Source organism: Sinocyclocheilus rhinocerous, unplaced genomic scaffold (genome assembly GCF_001515625.1).
Source record: "Sinocyclocheilus rhinocerous isolate Xijiao unplaced genomic scaffold, SAMN03320098_v1.1 scaffold1600, whole genome shotgun sequence".
In the NCBI taxonomy this organism is placed as follows: domain Eukaryota; kingdom Metazoa; phylum Chordata; class Actinopteri; order Cypriniformes; family Cyprinidae; genus Sinocyclocheilus; species Sinocyclocheilus rhinocerous.
The window spans coordinates 1,991,466-2,013,204 of record NW_015665129.1 but is presented as its reverse complement, the minus strand read 5'-3'; the positions used below and the strand labels follow the sequence as shown (position 1 = coordinate 2,013,204).

General features: G+C 36.7%; 1 long non-coding RNA gene across 1 annotated transcript in view; it reads right to left on the bottom strand.

Moving 5' to 3' along the window:
- Window positions 1–3,540, bottom strand: part of LOC107731295 (uncharacterized) — a 37,213-nt gene extending 33,673 nt beyond the window's left edge. Inside the window, exons 1-2 of the long non-coding RNA XR_001638762.1 lie at window positions 3,167–3,540; window positions 2,945–3,064 (exon numbers count right to left, since the gene is read on the bottom strand). This is a non-coding gene — a long non-coding RNA (uncharacterized LOC107731295). The remainder of the gene's footprint in view (window positions 1–2,944; window positions 3,065–3,166) is intronic.
- Between the last annotated feature and the right edge of the window lie 18,199 nt (window positions 3,541–21,739).

Genomic DNA, 21,739 nt, shown 5'->3' with positions numbered 1-21,739 from the left:
TAGGAGGTCGGTCTGTGGAAGCCATATTTATCTATTCAGCAAAAGGGCCTTTAAAAGGGGAATTGCCATTTGAATTCCCAAACGGCTGCTACTCTCCTCCCTGTTAAACATCAATAACCCAGTGGCTGGTGTGTCTTTTAATACGTGTTGGTGTTCTAGAACCTGTCAGAATCTATGTGGCGCTGCAGCTCTGATCAGAAACTCAGGGGTGGTGTGGTCTCCAGCAGAGATGAATATTTGATATTTCTCTTGATTAAAGGCCTAACAATTTAAATTATACAGTAGACAAGTTCCCCCAGAGCATGCCCAAGAACCATGGCATGTTGCATGAATTATTTAACTGTCATTTAATTCCAAAATGCCATATCTACTTACAGGGTAGCTGACCTTTGACCTCCCTGTGCTTAAGCAAAATTTAGAGCAGCCTGGTCAGGTAGAAGCACTTATGCATTGAAATAGAACAAAAAGATGTATGCAGCCTGCTTGACCAGCATATGTTGCTGGTCCTAAACATTGTATGCTGGTGTCCCCATGAGGGTTTAGAACTAGCTTAACCAGCAAGATAACTTTGGTCAACTAGCTAAAAAACAGCAAAGCTACGCTGATCCCCCAGCTGGATAAGTACAAAATTAACACAAACCAGCTCAATCCTTAAATGTTGTTCTTTTCAGCAGAGAGAATTTACATTTGTAAGGGACTAACAGCTGAAATGACTAATGCCTGGGAATGAAAAAGCTTAAAGGGGTCATATGATGCAATTTCAAATTTTCCTTTCTCTTTGGAGTGTTACAAGCTGTTTGTGCATAGATAAGATCCTTAAAGTTGCAAAGACTAAAGTCTCAAACCCAAAGAGATATTCTTTATAAAAGTTAAGACTGGTCCACACCCTCCTAAAACGCCTCGTTTAAACACGCCCCCACATGTCTACAAATACCCAAATATGTAAATGCCCTCTAGCAAAACTGAATTTTTACGCATTCACTTATTCCCACTCTGCGAATCACTAGTTGGTCATAAAAACCACTGGTATGATCTACTTGATTAGACTTTTTAATCTTTGAGTGAATTGGCCATTCATCACTGTGTGGTAACCAAGATCAAAGTTTGAACTGAACATTCCAACTTTCAAAAGTTAACTGTAACAGTTGTGGATTACTGTAGGATCAGTAGCTGTGCCGTTCGTTCGACACCTTCCACGAGGAGTTTGTGGCACCTTACTGTACATGTCAGTCTCTGGTGTTGATGTTCCCTCTTCTAATGAGAGTCCTTCTGTGATACAGCCTCTGCCAAAGTCTTCACACCTCTCCTCGACATCTCCACTAGTTTCCCTCAGGATCCCACTAATGACAGGAAATACAAGACTGCACACAGTAAGCGGTCACATGGTTATCAAATACTCTCTGCACATTTAAAGTTGTCATAGTGTGTTTGCCAAGAAAATTGCAGCAGACTGTAACAGTAATTCCCAGAAAGAGTTCACACCACACATTTATGCCAACATTTAAAAGCAGTGCGGCTCGACATATCTGGGACAAAATGAAAATTACATTACTTTTAAAGTTATTAAGGGGGACAAATCATGGGTTTTTCTTGCTCTTTTTAAATAAAATAGCTTGATGTACTATGAAGAAATACTTTGTGAAGATATAATCACAAAGCACGGCTTTCCTCCTAGTCCATTTGAACAATTTATGGAAATTAAGCTGCTAAAATTAGGCATTCATAATAAATCATAATCGTCACAACCATGACCATGTTAACATATGACCACCCATATTTACATATCAACGCATTTCGTACTCTGCAACTTATTATGAGAAAATCATCATTTTTGGGTGAACTACCCCTTTAAAAGATTACAGTTAGCCAATTTTAAAATCATTTACATACAGGAGTCTTAAAGGTACAGCAGCAAAAACCGTTTGCTTAAAGGGTTCATATGATGCGATTTCATTTTTTCCTTTCTCTTTGGAGTGTTACAAGCTCTTGGTGGATAAAGAAAACCTGTAAAGTTGCAAAGACTAAAGTCTCAAATCCAAAGAGATATTCTTTATAAAAGTTAAGACTGGTCCACACCCTCCTAAAACGCCTCGTTTAAACACGCCCCCACATGTCTACACCACTGTATGGGAAGATTTGCATAACATCGCCCAAATGTTCACGCAAAGAAATGCGGCGTAACTTTTATTCTCGCTGTAGTATTGTTGTTGCCGCCGCCATGTCGTGGAGACGCTGTATGTTTCGTTGTGAAAGCGAAACTACTTTGTTTGGCCTTCCAAAAGAGCACGATATCCGCGTCGTCATGCCTAGAGCTGATCCGTGCTGGTCGCTGAGGAAATACATCAACTTAGTGCTGTGGATCGCCGGATCGGCCCTCACCGTTTTCACCGCTCCTTCGCCAGGACCGCCGTTCTCGACCCCGCCGCCTCAGCTCACTCTTGCCCGGCTTCAGCTCAGGCTAAGCCGGGGCTTTCGCTCACCGCGCCGCTCACGTCTGTAGACACGGTGTAACATTGGTTTTGCTTTGTTTCACAGAACTAATCGTTGCCTGGGTTGCGTACGTATATGTGGGGCGGAGCTATCAAAATAGGGGCAAGACCCTTTTGGGCTAGGGGCATATTTGTTTTGGTGATTTCAAATATCAACATTGGCTACCAGAAATCGCTTACCCTGCCTTTAAACCGCATAAACACATTGCATTACACCAAATACACAGCATAATGTTCTTTTTAGCAACATCATATGATCCCTTTAATAGATGCCATTTAGTGTCAAGACATTTTAAGGCAAATGCACAAGACGAAAAAGCAATGTTGTCATTTGTAAGCACTTGAAATGATCTCCAGCTCATTTATGCACAAACACACATTGTTCCACTTACAGGCTATTTCGGTTTCCTTTCCATTTAAAACAGTGCCATAGAGAATAAAGTCAGTGCCCTTACCCCTGATGGTAGGCTGTGGTTCCTGCAGCAGGTGTTTGAATGGGAGCAGGTCTGATAGGTGTTTTGTGAAGTGTTTCCATGGCTGCATTGGGCCTCAGAGCACTGCAGATTTTTGGAATCCTGATTTAGAAACACAAGGTCAGAGTCCTCCGGCTTACAAATCTAAATTGGGGAGAGTGTTTAAAGCCTGCTGAAACTAGAATCGTGAAAGTACTAACATACCTAGAGGGGCATATCCAGAAGGGAAATAAATGTGTTGAACCTTTGAGCTCTGAAGCACTAATGACTAAAGTGAAAAGGCTTGGCAATCAAGTGAGAATCATTGTTTTTCAGAACACCGCTGGAGTGTTTGTCTTCCTTTCTGGGCATCGTGTTCTTGCGCATGCACGTTGTTACTTGCTCAATGTTTTCTTTCAGCGCTCGAACGAAACCCCAATTTGCAAGCTTGTAGTCAAAGTTGAATGGCATAGAATAAAAGAGTGTGTTGCACAACATTCGTATAAAACGTCTTTCTATTTATCTGTCCTCACGTAACGCACGTAAAAATAAATAAATGCAAACACATGGAGTCCATACAAACAAACCAAGTGGCGTAGTCTCATTCACGACCAAATGATTCGCATGAATGATTCCTCTTAGTGAATCAAAACATTCCGAAAACAAAGACGGTTTTTTTTCGGGGAATCAGAAAACATATAGCCTACCCCAAATATCTTGATCTGGTATTCATTTAGTGAATCAAAAAAATTCCGCCCAAGTTTATTCCCATTCACAAACAAATAACTTTTATTAATCGGATCTCTTTTTAATTTTTTCAGGTTTCGTCCTCCATGCGAAAATACTAACAAGGTACTGGTTTAAAACTTAGTCTTGAAGATTCCTTCACTGAATTAATATTGTTCATGTTTAATACCAGAGGCGGACAGTAACTAAGTACATTTACTTGAGTATTGTACTTAAGTACACTTTTTGAGTATCTGTACTTTACTTGAGTATTATTTTTTCTGGGAACTTATGACTTTAACTTCACTACATTTGAAAGACAAATATTGTACTTTTCACTCCACTACATTTCTATCAAGATCCTCGAAGTAGAAAGTCGTTACTATGTAGCAGCTTTGAAAGTCAGTAGGTGATTTTTTTCTTCTCTAAAACGTGACTTTCTTTTTTTCAGACAGTTTATCAGTAATCACTCTTGTGGGGCTACATGAAGAGATTTCCCAGCATTTTTTTAAGCCCCATGTGTTTTTAACATTCTAAAAGCTCTTTATTCCAAATATACTACAAGCTAGTCAGTGTATTCCGCAGGTGTAATGTATTCTAATTTGCTTCAGAAGTATTGCAAGTACTAGTACGTACAACAATAAAACAGTGCATTGACATAAAAAAGGAAATTTACTTTTGGTACTTAAGTACTTTTAAAAGCAAGTACTTCTGTACTTTTACTTAAGTAAAAATCTGTCTTTACAACTTTTACTTGTAATGGAGTAATGTTTGACCAGCAGTATCTGTACTTTCACTCAAGTAATGGAGTTGAGTACTTTGTCCGCCTCTGTTTAATACTACATAAAGTCCCAAAAGGTTTAGTTATGTAAATAATAAAATAAAATAAAAAACACTTTAAAAAATGCCAGCAATAACGCACATTACCCAAAACCCTCCAAAGAGTTATGTCAATTTTAGAAAATATACTTCTATTTTTGTTGTTTCAATGATATTTGATAAGACATTTCCCTGGCTGTGACTGAAATTAGGCCACTCTATCATAATACTTCTGGTACAAAGGAAAAGATCCTTGTAGATTACATTATTTATTTTGAACAAAAATCTGTATAACTAGGTTAATTAAATTCATTAGTTGATGTAACTCCCTATGCTTATGAAAAATAAAAACAAAAATCTGTGGCTGTATAATATGAAAACATTAGAAATGTGTGTTCCTTCTTTTCTTTTCTTTCACATTTGAAGAACAAATTATAGATGGATTGAGTTTGTAACATATATTAGAAACACTACAACATTAGAATTATTAAATATTACACATTTTTGTGTATTAGTACCAGAGCACATGGCACCCTGATGGACATATTTATTGATTGCCTTTTTTTTTTAACTTCTCTGAGAAAATTACCAGGGAAAAAAACGACTGACATGTGAAACAAGATCTGAAATGAAAAACAGATAAAAACTGAAAGAAGTACCATGATTAATAAGGCTTTGTTCAGTTATAATTCCTCTATCTTTCCTCTGCACAGTTATTGAAATATACAGTAATTCATTCGCTATGTTCAATTAATATGCCACACGTAGCAGTTTCATAATAAATGATGTTCCAGTGCAAAACAGTTTGAGTGAGCTCTACGTTTTGGCCTAAAGCAGGCCAGGACATCTCTGCTGATGATGCATGTTTGATGTTTTCTGCTAATTTGTAACAAATGCGTTCCGTGTTTTGACTTAAACTCGCTCTCCTAAAGGGGTTCTGTCAGTAAACAGATTCATAAATTACCAGCATTATTAATACGATCGTTTCTCTCTATTCCAAATGCGCATCCAAGTCTTACAGAAGTCCATGATGTGAACTGTCAGCAGTTTTGGTAGGCCAAAGTTTGCCGGCAAGTGAGGCATATTCAGACTGATTTCCAAGAGCTTATATGGCTAATGTATAATTGTGGACCTAATCATATTCATAGGTGAACCGCTCCACTCAATCGCACCAGAAGTTTAACCTAAGTAAATGGACACTTGGACACTTGAAAAAAAGCAACAATTTTCCATTTTTGAAATGCCATTTCCATGGAAACCCTGCAGACTGACAGACAACAGAATGGCTCACTTTTCTTCATATAAACAAACAAAGGGTAATGACCACAGAAGAGGGGCAACGGTAAATCTACGCGCAATAAAAACGTGTCTTCCAGCCACAGTTTACATTTCGCAGCATAATATTTAGAAATATTAGATCATTAATGTGCAGAGAGACAATGTAATCGCAAGGGTTATTAAAAATTACGAGAGAGAGAAGATTAATGCAAATCTCAGGAGTTTAAGTCTGGTCAGGTGGATGCTCAGTCATGCTCTAAATAAAATGTGGCTGAGAGAGAGAATGGATGATTACAGTGAAACTGATTGATAACAGGGACGTACATTTAGACTAGATCACTTGAAGTGTGTCATTTCTGTGCCACTAACATCACAGAATTACTTTGCTCTCAAGAGTGAACTTAAATTTCATTCTTCACATTCAGGTCAAAAAGCCTCTTTAAAGTCAATCCCCGGTGGATAAACCATCTTATCTCCCATCTTATACTTTTCATTGTTGAATATTGTAGCTTACTCATAAATTTGTCACATTAAGGAAGTAAATTGCTTTGGAATGCCATTTTATGTTGACATTTTCAAACGAATTAAAACATTTTCTAAATAATCACTCTCTCACAGTGTAAAAACAAGTGGATTTAATTGAGGCTAAATGTAGTTTTTACCTACATTGTCATTCCTTTCTATGACAGGCACTAATTAATTTCAGACATTCTTACTTCAGCTTTTAAAACACATTGTCTCCTAATCTAACCATTTTCTTTTCCTCTTTATTTCCATCATTTTCTCTCTCTCTCCTCTGATATGCACAGCATGCTCTAAATTGATCAGGCTTCTACTCAAGCCGCTCTAAGCTAAAGATCAACAGGGTTCAGTGAGACATACACACACACACACACACATACATACACAAGGGTGGACAGAAGATCACACATGTCCCGCAGGGAAATGTCAACCTGATAGAGACATATGAGAATCATTAAAGACACAAAATAGAAGAGAGGGCTGCTATCAGCTCATAGAATCAATCTGCTGCTAGTGGATACCACAGACAAACCTTGTAAAGAGAAACAAGGAGATTCCTTCTTACTGACTTACTGAAACAATCATGAAAAAAAAAACATCATAAAACAATAAATCAATAAAATCCTCTGAAGTCAATAAGAAGTAGTAAAAGAAGAAATATTAGTATTTTTAATGCTGCTTCCAGCATTACAAATTTTACTGTAGTATTATTGTCATTGATGTATGATAATATTATTATCTGTATCCCTGAAATTATTGATCATATCCCTATATGGCACATGCACGGTAGAGTGTATGAATCTGTTTCAAAAGACTTTCATGTTTCTGCCATTGTGAAAGTTCTCACTGTTTTATCAACATGACGTTTTTCATATCGGGTTAAACTTTCAAAATGTAGAGCTTTGGATTCTTTCTTTTTTTCCTCTTCCTCCTGAGGTCCTGATAATCACTACAATTAGAGCGGAGTTAATTAAGGTCTTCAGCTCTGTCTCCTGTTCACGCTTAACAATATAGATGTAGTCAGCAGCGAGAGAAAGCGATAACCCCACAGCCAAATAAGAATCATTAACCTACAGGCCAAGACTTAAAAAAACAAACTGAAATCTGTTAAATCTTTTCTTGAGCATGAAAAAGACGTTTAATGAGGATTAGTTCTCATTTATGTTCCTTTAAACCTTGTTGTCTATCAGCAAGTGTTTACAAAACCTGTAGTTCAACAACCTTTTCACCACAGAATAATAACAACAAAAAAAGATTATATCCTCAAATGGCAAAAGCAAAATACAAATCTCACAGAACGAACATGTAAGGAATAGCTAGTAAATTTATCAAACAATTACAAAGAAATGTCAAGTAACACTGAATGAAACTGAAATAGTATGTTCTTGTAAAATATACTCCAATAATCTTTGGATAATGATCTCCAAAATCTTTTTTATGTGTTTATTATTTTAAAGATTCCGCTAAGAAATAATAGTCTATAACAATGTGCAAAATAGTCTAGCAACAAGATAGTAGGCTAATATTAATTCTAAAGTCATCTGAGGAAATTTTCACTACTATTGTTAACTCATTTTTCACTACTATTGTTTTTGGAGTTTTGCAAAAATGCAGGAAGTTTTGCAAAAATGCAGGTTTTTTCAGTGAGCCTATGAAATGTCTGTTATAAGCCAAATAGGTAAAACATGGCTAGATTTTACATGATTAATCAGCCTGGCTTATATTACGATCACTGCCCCGCAGTAAAGACTTGGTGATATTACAGAGTGAAGATGCATGGGCTGAACTTTCCGTGCCCCCTTTTAACCCTATTTCAAGCACTCGAATTGGTCTCCAAGGATACACCCTGTCTGCCTCTGTCTTTGAGTACCTGCAGGAGGTGGGCGACTACAATCATAAAGTCACTCTACTGCCAATGAGGCCACAATTATGTTAATTTACTTGAATAAGCATTATGGAATGTTTTGCATTACAGCAATGCTAGATTTATTAGAACTGGTCGGGTCACGTCAGGTGACTGTATTGCCTACCGAGTACTTAGTTATGCAGTATTCTTGTAGTATCAGTGACTTCCTTTGACAGAAATATCCAACTGCAAGCATACAACTACACAAATATTTGCTATGAAACAATCCTGCAGTCTGTGTGTACCTGTCAGGATTTGCTTGTAATAAGTTTAATATGTAAAGTACGGCTCCTATACACTTATAAATCGCCCTCTCATTTTCTCACTCTCATTCTCTCTCTCTCTTTAAAAAGCAGGTCAGGCAGAAAGAATAAACTACTCCCACACTGAACTGCCAAATACACACACTTAACGCCAAACATATGCATCTATTTTAGAAATTATTTTATTCTCAAACTCCCTCTAAATGTGTAAATTATTTGTGAACAATCAATAGAAACATCTAAACTCATAATGCAATGCTGTTACACATGATGGCAGTAAAAGAAAGTGCATAATTCCTGAGCACAATTCCAAAGTTTCAACTCTCTGTGCTTGACAGGCCTTGATGTGCCTTTCACCTGTTACTATGACAACATTGTGGAAAATTCACAAAACACACTAAGAGGTTCCATTTTAAATGCACTATAAAAAGCAAAAATACTGTTTTCTATTGTTTAAGTCTGGGTTCGCCAAAGGGACTTCAAGCCATGAGGTCATGTGCGGTAATTTGTGGTAATTTGATTATGATGTGAATTAGTAAGCAGCAAGATTGTGAATGCATAAAGAATCATATGCAAGAAATGTCTTACCCATAAAAAGATGTTGTAAGGAATAAATATCTTACATTTAATTAGCTAACACACAGCTCTTCTTTTATTAATAACCCTGAAAATCCACGGTGAGCAGAAAGTGTGAATGCTGCGTATTCTTTTTCTATACAAAACAAACTCATTGTCATGATGGTCCACTAATTAGATCATCCATATAAGCTTTGAATAAAAGGTTAGTGCAGTATAATACAAGTCATCCTTGAGAATTAAGGAATGAAAAAAGAGCTTTATGAAGCGTTGCTTCTCCATTCACTTTGACACAGGAGTTCCTTTCAATCACTGAAAGCGGCACACAAAAAAGCAGCTGTTAACTTTGATACTTGTAGAGAATTAAAACTGGTCAACCAAGACAAAGAGTTGTATGTCAATTATTGTTGAGTATATTACTGTATGAATAAAATATATTGTGTGTACTTTTATAGAACTACATGGACTATGTATGTATTTTAAATAGTATTTAAAGTAATAGTTTGCTTAAAAAAAGATTTTCTTGAAAATTTTCTTGATTAGTTTATACAACAACAGTTCAAAGTGACTGTACTTTCCTTAAGGTTCAGTTGAATCTGATTCAGATGAGTTATCAAGTAGCCCAGCACACCTGAACCCACTACTGCAACTTTCCTTGTGAGATGAGTTTCTCCAGACACCAAATATCAAACTGACCTGACATCAAATTAGCCAGATGTGCAGCATCCCTTATTCTGTCTTTTTCGGTCTCACCTTTTGTTCCGAACTAAATTTATCTGAAGAACACTTGCTGTTGAAATATCCTGTCATCTTTTACCATTAACCAAAGCAAGATCTGTTTCTGTACGCAGGAAAACAAAAACACGGAGATGAACATTCTGTCATCATTTACTCATCCTCATGTCTATTAAACCCATAGTTTTCTTTTTTCAGTTGAACACAAAAACAGACATTTTAAGAACTTACTGTTATTTTTTTCTCTATGCAATTACAGTGAATGGGAACTGGAGCGTTCAAGCTTTTTAAAAAAAAAGAAGTATCATAAAAGTAGGTATAAAAGCAGGCAAAGTATTACAAAAGTATCATTAAAGAAAAAGTTTGTTTGAGAAACAAACAAAAATATCAGAAGACAGAAAGTCATATGGGTTTGAAATGACACGAGGCTGAGTAAACAATGACAGGATCTTCATTTTTGGGTGAACTATCCCTTTAAAAATGAGGACGAGCCAAATGTAGAGTTCATTATTTCAACCCAAAGAGGCAGGCAGCACTCGCACACAGTTTTTAATGATTCAGTCAATCAGAGGGATGTTTGTCAGCACTTTGCATCCACCCACAGAGTTTGCACTCAAGACCTACAAAACAGAATGAAAGTGTTGCTTGATGAGGTCAGTCCTCAAAAACCGTCAGAATAGGAGTTGTTTATCAGATTCCTTTCTCCATGTATATGAGCGCGAGAAAGCAAGAACGAGAAATAACTATAGCCTCAAGGTCAGGATGTAATTATATAAGCTCTGATAGACAGAAGCTCTGTGGTCTCCATTTTCACAATATAAACTATGAGCAGAAAGGCACTGAGAGCTGATAAACAGAGAAAAGTAGAGGTATGTGTTTACTCTTACTGGATGCAAACAAATGCTGTCTGGTTCTGCCAGCTTTTAGACTAAATAAGAGGACATATTGACACATACTGTTGTAATGCATGGACTAAAGGCTGTTTTACAGTGCACACACAAACACTGCATTAGCAAAACAACAGGGCACAAGAATTGACCCTGACAGGATTTATGCTGCATAATAAAAATACATTGAGCATTTGTATGAAATGTCCATTTATTCAATTGTTTTAGGGGGCTTGTAACTGTGAATTACTACAAACTATATTTAACATTTGTATATCCAAAAAGATATGCAAAATTTAAATAATAAAATCTATCTATCTATCTATCTATCTATCTATCTATCTTTTAAGAATGTCTATACATGGAAAAAAATGTGTTAAGCACCAAAACTCTGCTTCAACCAAAGTTATACTAAGCTACTGCATCCTATTAATATGAGCGTCAAAATAAATACACTCGGGTTTCATGTGTGGTGTGAATCAAGCCTAATACTGTCATGTTATTAATGTCAATGTGTGTGTGTTTAAAGTATGCATATGAGTTTCCACATCTGGGACAAATTAAAGGGAATGTCATGCAGGGCCACATCAACGGTTCTCATTCTCATCAGCACCACGGACAGCACTGTCCTCACACAGCACTGCACAAAGCCTGCTCAATTCAGAACCACGGACAGCTCTGCTGCTCTGCGCTCAGATTGGTACCATTGACATTTCAGCCTTCATCCTGATTTCAGCACCCTGGAGAGCTCATACATGCTTATTGTGTGACTCAAGCAATGATTTTTAGTTTGTGGGTCTTGTGTTTTCATGCATAATGGAGAAAGAAATGCCACGCAGGGCCTCTTTACTTCTAAGAGTAATTATCCCCAAGAATCAATCAAAATCTGCCATGAACATGACCTTTAACCAAACATCTTAATGCACCTTAGATGGAAGCTTTTAGAGGTTTAAAAAACATCATAAACCCCAAATATCTTAGAAAACAGTGGCTTAAAGTTAGTTTTACAATCTGAAGATTTCATTTTAGTAACTTGATTAAACATGGGTACAGACTGAAAATGGGATTACAGATATGAATACTAATGCAATAGAGAGCCTTTAAATCTAGCACTAATGGTCAGTCTGGAATTGCAGGCACTCCTTGTTGAATTAAACCACAGGAGAGACATTGAGAAGGAAATTAAAGTCACACTTTAAAATGGTGATATTCAAAACTACCTTACCGCGACACTTTCAGGGAATTGAGGCTTGTTATACTTATAGGGGTATTTTTTTTCCTTTCTGTCAATCTGTATTAATTAAATTTAGGTGTAGAGCAACATTTATATAATAATCTGGCGGAGAGAAAACTGGTATTACACGCTTGAGAACACTGAGCTGTGATGGGAATGATGATTATTAGTTTGTGGCGCTTTCTAAGGCAATCATCGCTATTATTATTGCTCATACTTAGGGTTAATGGATTTGAAAGTCACACCTGCACGCACATGAATGATACCTCAAATCATGCGGCTTATTAAGGAGAGGTGTGCTATTATTTTCTAAGCAACTTCACTAAAGATGTTCGCCTTGTGGATGTAAAAACAAGTGAAATAATATTTTTTTTAAATACCATAGGTTCACAATAAATAAGAGACTTGATCCATATATAAAAATGACATGCATCCTAGAGATTTGGGGGTGAACATCCTAGCAACCACAGAGAAATATCCTGGCAACCATCCTGAACAGTATCAGTTTACACAGGAAAAATACATCTATTTAAATCTATTTAAAGTTGCAATATAAAGGAATTAGTAACAAATCTTAGCTTCCATATTTTGACATACATATGAGTGAAACAGATAAAAAAAATGTAGGGGCAGGGTCTTGGTTCTGTCTCTCGGTTGTTGATTGGATGGAGGCAGATCTGAATGCAAACTTGCAAAGATCAGGGTTTAAGTAAACTAAATGACTGGAGAAGTTGGGCTTATGTCCACAGCAAAAAGTCTATAATTTCACTGGAAGATTGAGTTATCATTTTAATTAAAAATTACAAGGTCAAAACTATGTAAAAAAGGATGAATTGTACATGGATGAACTGATGAACTTAGATCAACATTGCATGCTTTCACAGGCATTAACATTTATTTTATGGATAAATGGAAATTCTTCCATTTCATGAAAACTTAAAGGAATAGTTCGCCTAAAATGAAAATTTACTTAAAATGTACTCTCCCTCAGGCAATCCAAGATGTAGATAGGTTTGTTTCTTCATTGGAACAGATTTGGAAAAATTTAGCATTACATCACTTGATCACCAATGGATTCTGTTTAGTGAATGGGCGTCTTCAGAATGAGAGTTCAAAAAGCTGGTAAAAAACAATCAACTGACATCTTGTGAAGTGAAACAAAGAAACAAATCCAAAAAGGCATTTTAAATTTAAACTATTGCTTCTGGCCAAAATAAGTCCATAATCCATAGCAGTGCTTCCTAAAGTTAAACCATCTATCCCTGTTGTCTTCTCACATCAAAATCCACTGAAATATTTGTTTAGAACGGTTTTGGAGTGGTTTTGCTTGTAAAACATGCTTGAATTGCACTCAGGTGAGGTGACTTTTCTGGAGAAAACGATTATGGATACTATTTTAGACTATTGAAGACTATTTTAGCTGGAAACAAAAGTTTAAAGTTGGATTAATGATGGATTTGCTTATTACAAACATAGTTTTTTTCATTCACAAGACATTAACTTATGGACTGGAGTCATTTGGATTACTTGTGGATGTTTATGATGTTTTATCTGTTGTTTGAACTATCATTCTGACGGCACCCATTCACTGCAGAGGATCCGTTGGTGAGCAAGTGATGTAATACTAAATTTCTCCAAATCTGTTCTGATGAAGAAACAAACTCATCTACATTTCAGTAGATTCTGAAAAACAACAACAACAACAAAACTTCATTTTGAAAGTTGAAAGAAAACTTTCTGAAGTCTAGCATCTACATTAAGATTGAGCTCTTTGTCATACGTTTGCATGTGTTACTTACTTGCACCTATGAGGTTCACGGGTGAAGGTCTATGGAGGTGGTGTCAGTGGATATCACAGGCAGCATTAAGGAGCTGTCTGTTCTCACCACTTAGAGAAGCAGAGGCAGGTATCCTCTACCCAGGAGTCAGGAGACCCACACTCAAGCACCCCACTGTCTTCCCCTGCCAGATTCACCAGCTGCCTGCCAAGCCAAACACGGGAGAAATATGAACCTGTCATACTATCAGAAGCCCTGCGTACGTCTGCTCCCGAAGCATCTTGTCAGATAGGATAAGAGGAGAGAGAGGAAAGAGACAAAGAGAACAGACAAAAGAGACACAGAGGGAGATAAATAAACATTAACGTTTTTAAAGAGACCGTTCCGACCAAAGATTCTCTTATTTATTCACCCTCACGTTGAGTACAAAAGGAGAAGCTTCGAAGAATGTTTCTTTCTTCTATGCAATGCTAGATGTGCACCTGTCAAGCTCCAAAAAAGCAGCATAAAAAGCATCATAAATGTGATCTATGACTTATGTGCTATATTACAAATCTTCTGAAGATAAATGATAGTTTTGTGTGAGGAATATACTGAAATTTTAAATCACTGCTTAACATCATTTAAAAGAGCTTCTTTTGTGTTTCATGGAAGAAAAAAAGTTGCAGGTTGGGAACGACACGAGGGCGAGTAAACTAGGACAGAATTTTCATTTTTGGTTGCATCTACATGTGACGCTTATTCCCAAAGAGAGAGTGAGAGCAAAATTTTGTGTTTCAGCCTTGGGTGTCTCTATGGATTCTGTCATTATAGACAGAGGAATGATAATGATTAACATCAAGAATGAATAGCAAGAAAGATATCGATGAAGTAATCAGCAGCATAGCTGACTTCAGAGACAAAGGCCGGGAGAACAGCCATTGAGCACACTGAAAATGACAGGTTGATTGTCTTTTCTGTCCACATCTCACCATTAAAGGGAAAATGAAAATTCTTTGATCATTTACTCACCCTCATATTTTTCCAAATCGACTTTCTTTCTAAAGGAGCTATTGTTGAGCTACTTTTTCCATAGAATGAAAGTGGTTAACATTCTCTTTCATCGTATTGAAAAGAACAGTTTGGACATTCTGCTAAACTTCTTTTGTGTTCTACCCAAGAAAGAAAGCCATGTGGTTTGGAACGACATGAGAGTGAGTAAATGATGACAGAATTTTCATTTTTGGGCATATTATCCCTTAAACATGATGAAAAGCACTGAGCAGATTTACATTTCCTTATGTATTGCAGCTAATCCCTCAAAAGAGATGTTTCATAACCCAGCTAAATGGTGTGCTCAGCAAGAAAAGAACTGTAAAACATTTGGGAAACAAACCAGCATGCTTATGACTAGAAGAAGAGACACAGTTTAAGTTGAATTAATTTACGTCTCTGCTTTTGTTTATTTCAACATTGCAAGTTCACATCGGCTTCCTTCATTTGAGAAATTAAAGCCAAAATTGCATTCAGTTTGTCACATCACATTCAATCTAATACTACATGTCACTAAATCTGTCTCGGCTTGATTTATTGTTCATTGTTCTTTTATTATTTCAAAACTGTTATCTTGTTTCCTGCAAGGCCGTGCTTTCTCTTGTAAATTGTGTCTAGCACACAACCACTAACATATTCTCTCTCTTCATTTCTGTAGTTTGTATAATAAGAGCCCCTCTCATTTGGATCCCAAATTGCACCATTAAAACTTCCCATTGTTATGTCAAACTCTTCAGATGAGATGTTGAAATGCTCTGTCAGACTTTGAAGTCTGTCACAAGCTCTGAATGTGTGAAGACTCCGCTGCACCTGTTTCCACAGCTACCAGCATCATTTGCGATTTCTACTTGGCGCAGAATTCATTAAACTCAGGCTTTTAATTGATTAAATACCTCCACCAGCGAATTTCAGAGACACACGTGATGAAAAATGCCCTTTGTGGAGCCTATGTGGTTCATTTTGATGAGCTCGAACCAGGAAAGATATAGCTCTCCTGAGGGTCTTTTCATCAGGTTTTTAGACTGTCATGACTCAAGAAATACATAATGATATAAAAATTCTGTCCAACCTGATGATTATTTTTTCATGATATTTCCATCAAATATATTTACGGTTTCATTAATGTACTATACACGCTAAAAACATTTTTAAGCTTTTTGTTTTTAAGATTTATGCAATTTAATTAATAGTAAAATTCCATCAAATTGAATTGTATAATCCTTACATGTTTTAATTGAATAACTGATTAAGGATTGATCAATTATTCATTTAAAATACGTAAGGATTATTCAGTTCAATCTGATGGAATTTTACTATTAATTAAATTGCTTAACAAATAAATAAAAAAGGCTTAATATTTTTTGAGTGTACTAACATGCAAGAAATAACATTATTATTATATTAATACATATAAAACAAAAAATACATTATATATTAACAGTCATTTACAAACACGTCTAAAATATAATGTAAATTCTTGATTAGAATCAGTCTTTAAGTTGATCTGCTAATTGCCTTACAGTAGGATCTATTCTGAGATTGCGTTTGACCTCACCTTTCATTCTGATAAACATTATCCGCATAATTAGTCCTAGATATTATTAGAACCATTATTGGTAATTATGCAGACTGAATGCTTTGGGGGTTGTGTGTGATAACTGGTCTTATATCAGTTTGTGGTTTCATTTCCAGTTTAATAGGATTATACGCGCATGAGAAAGCTGATCCCAGATCAGCATTCTTCAGCTGAGACTCAGGGCACCGTGGGGCCCGGAGCGCTTGTGCCCTCAGAATAACTGCGGCTCCTTAGCAGGCCTGGGACTGCAGCTTAAACGAGAATCGCAGGCTTAGTTTTATCAGTGCCATCCAGATCGGCAGCAATACAAAGCGCAGATCACATACACACACCGCACTGCACCGCTGTATGTGTGTGTGTGTGTGTGTGTGTGTCGCCTGATTCATATCAGCTGCTGCAACAACGTCACGTTGTAGTTCCTCTCCAGCGGAGGTTCTGTTAGGTGGCATTTGTCCTAATTAAAACAGCACGCATCTGCCACAGCGAGGCCAGACCTGAATAAATAAACTGACACGCAAGCTGCGCCAATGACATCTATGACTTCCTGTCGCAAAATAACACTCCCTGCCTGCAGTCATATGATTTCATCAGAGCCGAGATGGTGAATTAATGCGCTCAGGATCTGGTTTCCTCTCCTCAGCTCTAAGCTCAGCCTCTTCACACACTGGATTATAAAGCTTTATTTGATTTAGTGTGGTCACATCCTCAGGCTGTGATGTCAAAAGCGCGCATTTTTATGACAAAGTCTCACTGTGGTGTGTGTGTGTGTGGGCTCCATATTCAAAACGGAACAGAATGTGAATGTGGGAAATATTTCAGCGTACAACCAAAGCCACATGCTCTATCTATCAAACACAAGTTCGAAGAACAATATGGCTTGAGCCTAATAAACTGCTAATGTTTTGCACAAATCTCTCTTTTTTTTCTGTGCAACGGCATTTGAAAGCCATTCAGTTTACTTTATTTGTCTCTTAGTGTCAGCTTTGCTATGTAGAACTACATAGAGCCCCTCAATTAACTTGTGTTTGTAATAATTGCAAGCACATAAACTACAAAAAGCAGAATCTCTCCCAAATGAATGATTTAAAAGTCCAGCTTTCATTCAAAAAACAACCATTGATCAATGTAGTCCATTAGTGGAGTCAAATATGACTCGTTTAGGATTAAAAGCAACATTTTTCTTTGTGATGCACAACATCAAACTCAGTTAAACAGTATTAGCCCATTTCAAAGGCTTTTTGTACACATCTGTGTCTTCACAGCAAGCGTCAAATGAGGCACCGCTCAAGAAACAAATCACACAGTGACATTTGCAACATCTGGAGATCCCATTCTGCAATATTCTGAATTATGTTTGTCATTATATTATATCATAAAAGTCATTAAGACTATAATCACATAAATACATAAAAAACTCTCCAGATAATAGTATTGCAATACGTGTACTTTTTAACTACAAAATATGAACTTAACCAACTTTGAATGCTGCATTGACAAAATGACTTTAAAAAATGAAAAGATTTGACAATTAATTTAGATTAAATTAAATCTTCCAGGGTGGAAGAACACTTGATTTCATAGAATGACGCTGAATGTTACATTTCTTTGAATTGCAATTTAGTATGTTCTATTTATCCCAATTGTTTTTAATTGTTCAAAGCCAATTTAATTTTCTGTGGCATGTGGCAAATTTAATTTAAATTCACTCTTATGAATTGAAAGGAAGATTTTTTCAGTTCTGGATTTTGCCCAAACCTGGTCATAATTTATTTGCCGTTTTAGATGGGTAATCATTAAATGTTGGTGTGCAATTAAATACAGCAATAAGCCATGAGAGACACGCAATACAATGAATTTAGCACAGTTAAGGAGTGCTGTTGAAAAACCTAAAACCTCCACAGTTATAATAAAATCACAGTACTGCACAGCCTCTAAAACTTATTGGGTTTAAAAAATGGCAAGAACTATATAAACGTTTCAGCAAAGTTAAATAAATAAACAAAAATAATAAATAAGAGTTACTGCTCATTAAGAGTGTTTATACAGTAGTTGCCAAGCAACATTCTGTACCAATATAATGACTCATCCAGTCAGATTTTTGAGCCTGAACTATATGCTTCATAACTATTACTTGGGAGTCAGATATGGCTGTATTATTTGTATAGTTTGGTCTAGTTGGGTAAAAAACATGCCTGCCTCTGACAGCTGAATTTAAAAAGGAGCGTCAGCACTTCCTCTCTGCACAAGATTTCCTGCAACCTGAGTAAATTAGGATTATGAGATTTTTCTTCTTGCCTTCTAATGTTGGAATTGTGTCATTTATGTCATCCGTTTAAAAAAGGTGTTTGTACATTGCACGTCATGCTAAGCAATGTCTTAAGTGAAAACCTGTGGGAGAGTGAGGGATCTTTATGCAGAGCTCTGTGACTCAGAGCTCCAGAGCAGGTGTACATCCATATGCTTCCTTAATTACACTAATCTAAACGATGATTAAAAAACACCACCGCTTAAACATATGACAGCCACGGGTCCCCTCCCCCTCCTCCTCTGCCTCCAGACACACACACACACACACATGCTGGTGAGTCTTGTGTTAAAGAGGGGAAAGTGATTACGCAATTACTGTCAGGACACCAAAACGTAAAGAAAGAGAAGTGCTGGAAAAAGCTTTTTTCTGTCTCTCAGAGGCAGAAAACTTTGTTGTCTGCCATTTTACAAAGTGCCATTCTTTGTTCGTGAAAGAACAGAGTCTTACCTACCTGCTGGGAGATCACCTCCAGATCCGGTGCTGCCGCCTGCTGAGGGGGCCTGGGGACACACGGGACCCACCGCTTAAACATATGACAGCCACGGGTCCCCCCCCCCTCCTCCTCTGCCTCCAGACACACACACACACACACATGCTGGTGAGTCTTGTGTTAAAGAGGGGAAAGTGATTACGCAATTACTGTCAGGACACCAAAACGTAAAGAAAGAGAAGTGCTGGAAAAAGCTTTTTTCTGTCTCTCAGAGGCAGAAAACTTTGTTGTCTGCCATTTTACAAAGTGCCATTCTTTGTTCGTGAAAGAACAGAGTCTTTTGGCAGCTTTTGCCCTATAGGTGCACTTGAGCATAGTTTCTCAGATAGCTTTGCAGGTATGTCTCTCGAAGCATCTTGGAGACGTTGCCACAGTTCTTCTGGATTTAGTCTGTCTCAGTTTGTTCTGTTTCTTCATGTCATTCCAGACAGACTGGATGATGATCAGATCAGATCTCTGTGTGGAGCACTGGCTGTTGTCAAAATCTCACTGGATTATTACAATTAATGGCAAAATAAATGTTTGGAAATGTAAACACACTACAGCAAAAGATAGAAATAACTGACTTAAAACCATTTTTTAGCTGGTGAAAATACTAGTGATCTAATAATTTTGGCCACCACTGTATATAAATGTATAAACTACAGTTAAAATATTTAAATAATAATATATTTAAATTAATTATATTCTTTAATGTGGTTAATTCTAATGATTAATAATTTAATATTAATATTAATTCATCATTTATTGAGAATGATCTCAACAGACAGAAAGGGAGTGAATAATATCTGTCAGCAGACAGAGCTCTGTCATCATCCACAGGGTAACACTGCTGTCTCATGTCTTGATTATTCTGGCTGTTTACAGCAAAGCCGCATTTTTCCATCTATGTTTGGAGAGATAATTACACCTGAGGTCCACAGCACTGCAAAGCATGACTCATTACTCAAAAAACATACACTTTAAAAGAAAGCTATATATCTATTCTGAAGAAAATGTGAGCCGCGCTTGCCTCTGTTCTGCATGGTAGCACTTTCTAACAGGTCTGAGTGGCTCTGCAAGCACTTCTCAGCCACCAATAATGTACTTATTGGTGTTTTTCTAATTAGCGTGTTTGCTTACAAGAACATATAGGCATTACATTACAGCGATATGGTCACTGTCTAACAAAATGCATCTGTTCAGCTATCTGGTAATAACTGTGAGATTGAATCTATATAAATACATTATAACTGGCGATAGAAAGATTGGATAATTTTACCGACTCGCTCTTTCAGTCTCGTTCAGTAAAATGTCATTTTGTTCCTTTGAATAGAGTTGATATGTTATATTTTCAATAGCCAGATTCCCTGTGCACATTCACATGCGATCTAATGCAGCCAAAGAAAAATTATGAGAAAGTTCACATCTTGTGTTTTTCATTCATTTGTCACGTGACGGACGCATTGAACGAATCGTTCATGAATGACCCATCGCTAATTAATACACACATCTTTGACTTCATCTTGGCTGCTGTGGTGGATGAATGCTGTTTTCTTCAAAAGTGTTTGTGTGCATCAGGGTCAGGAGAAACATGCAGTGTATCTGTATAATAATCACACATACAGCAAACATGAAAGGAGTGGAGCTGTAATTATACTGGAATAATGCAGAGACAGACAGTTTGCACCCACAGTCACCAGCTCTTACACTTACACCCACTCGCCCACTTCATTTTCCCCATCCGTGCGTCCAATACACAGCATTCATAATGAGACGCAGCAAATCTCTACTGTCCAGCTCTCAACAGCCCCTGATTTAATCAGAGAGAGAAACACAGACAAATGACTTCCTTAAAAAGAGTCAAATTATATTGAGTAATCAATTCAAATTCATTGTGTTCTACTGGTTGACTTAGTTAATAACTCACTCATCCATGTATACCTTTCTTTTTCAGTCATATACATTCATTTTCCCTTTCCAGAGATGAAAAGACAATGCAAAATGTATTTAAATTTAGGAGTGCTTTCATTTGGATTGGCTATTCATATACTGTAAAACATTTGCTCTTCCATAACAGGATTAACTTACAGGCTAAGAGGATGAATATATTATTGCTTTTGTTCCAAATCCTTCCATTTATAGCCTATTTTTGCTTCTGCCCTGAAAAAACATATGCATAGCACACACAAACATTTATGGAAGCCAGTTTCTGCCTCGGAATAAAAAATAAAAAGGCAATTATGTTTTATCTCACAATCTAGACTTTTTGTCGCAATTGGGGGGGGGGGGGATCTAAATTATGAAATATAAACTCAGAATTGCAAGATGCAAACTTTTCCCCAATTCTGAGTTTACATCTTGTAATTCTGCATTTATATAACGCAATTCTGATATTTTTCTCTGAATTCTGAATTTAAATCTCGCTATATGGTTTTGTTTGTTTTTTGCCATTAAATAAAAATAAAAAAGGTAATTGCAATTTTTTGTCTCACAATTCGTTTTTTTTCTTGCAATTGCAAGTTTATATCTTACAATTCTGACAAGTTATAAACTATATTTACAAACTTCTATACTCAGAATTGCAAGAATCCTAGAATCCTAACTTTATTTTCAAATTTCTATTTTCAGAGTGGTCTCAGACTTTTGTACATTGCGCTTTTATTGGAATCCTACAACATCACTGACC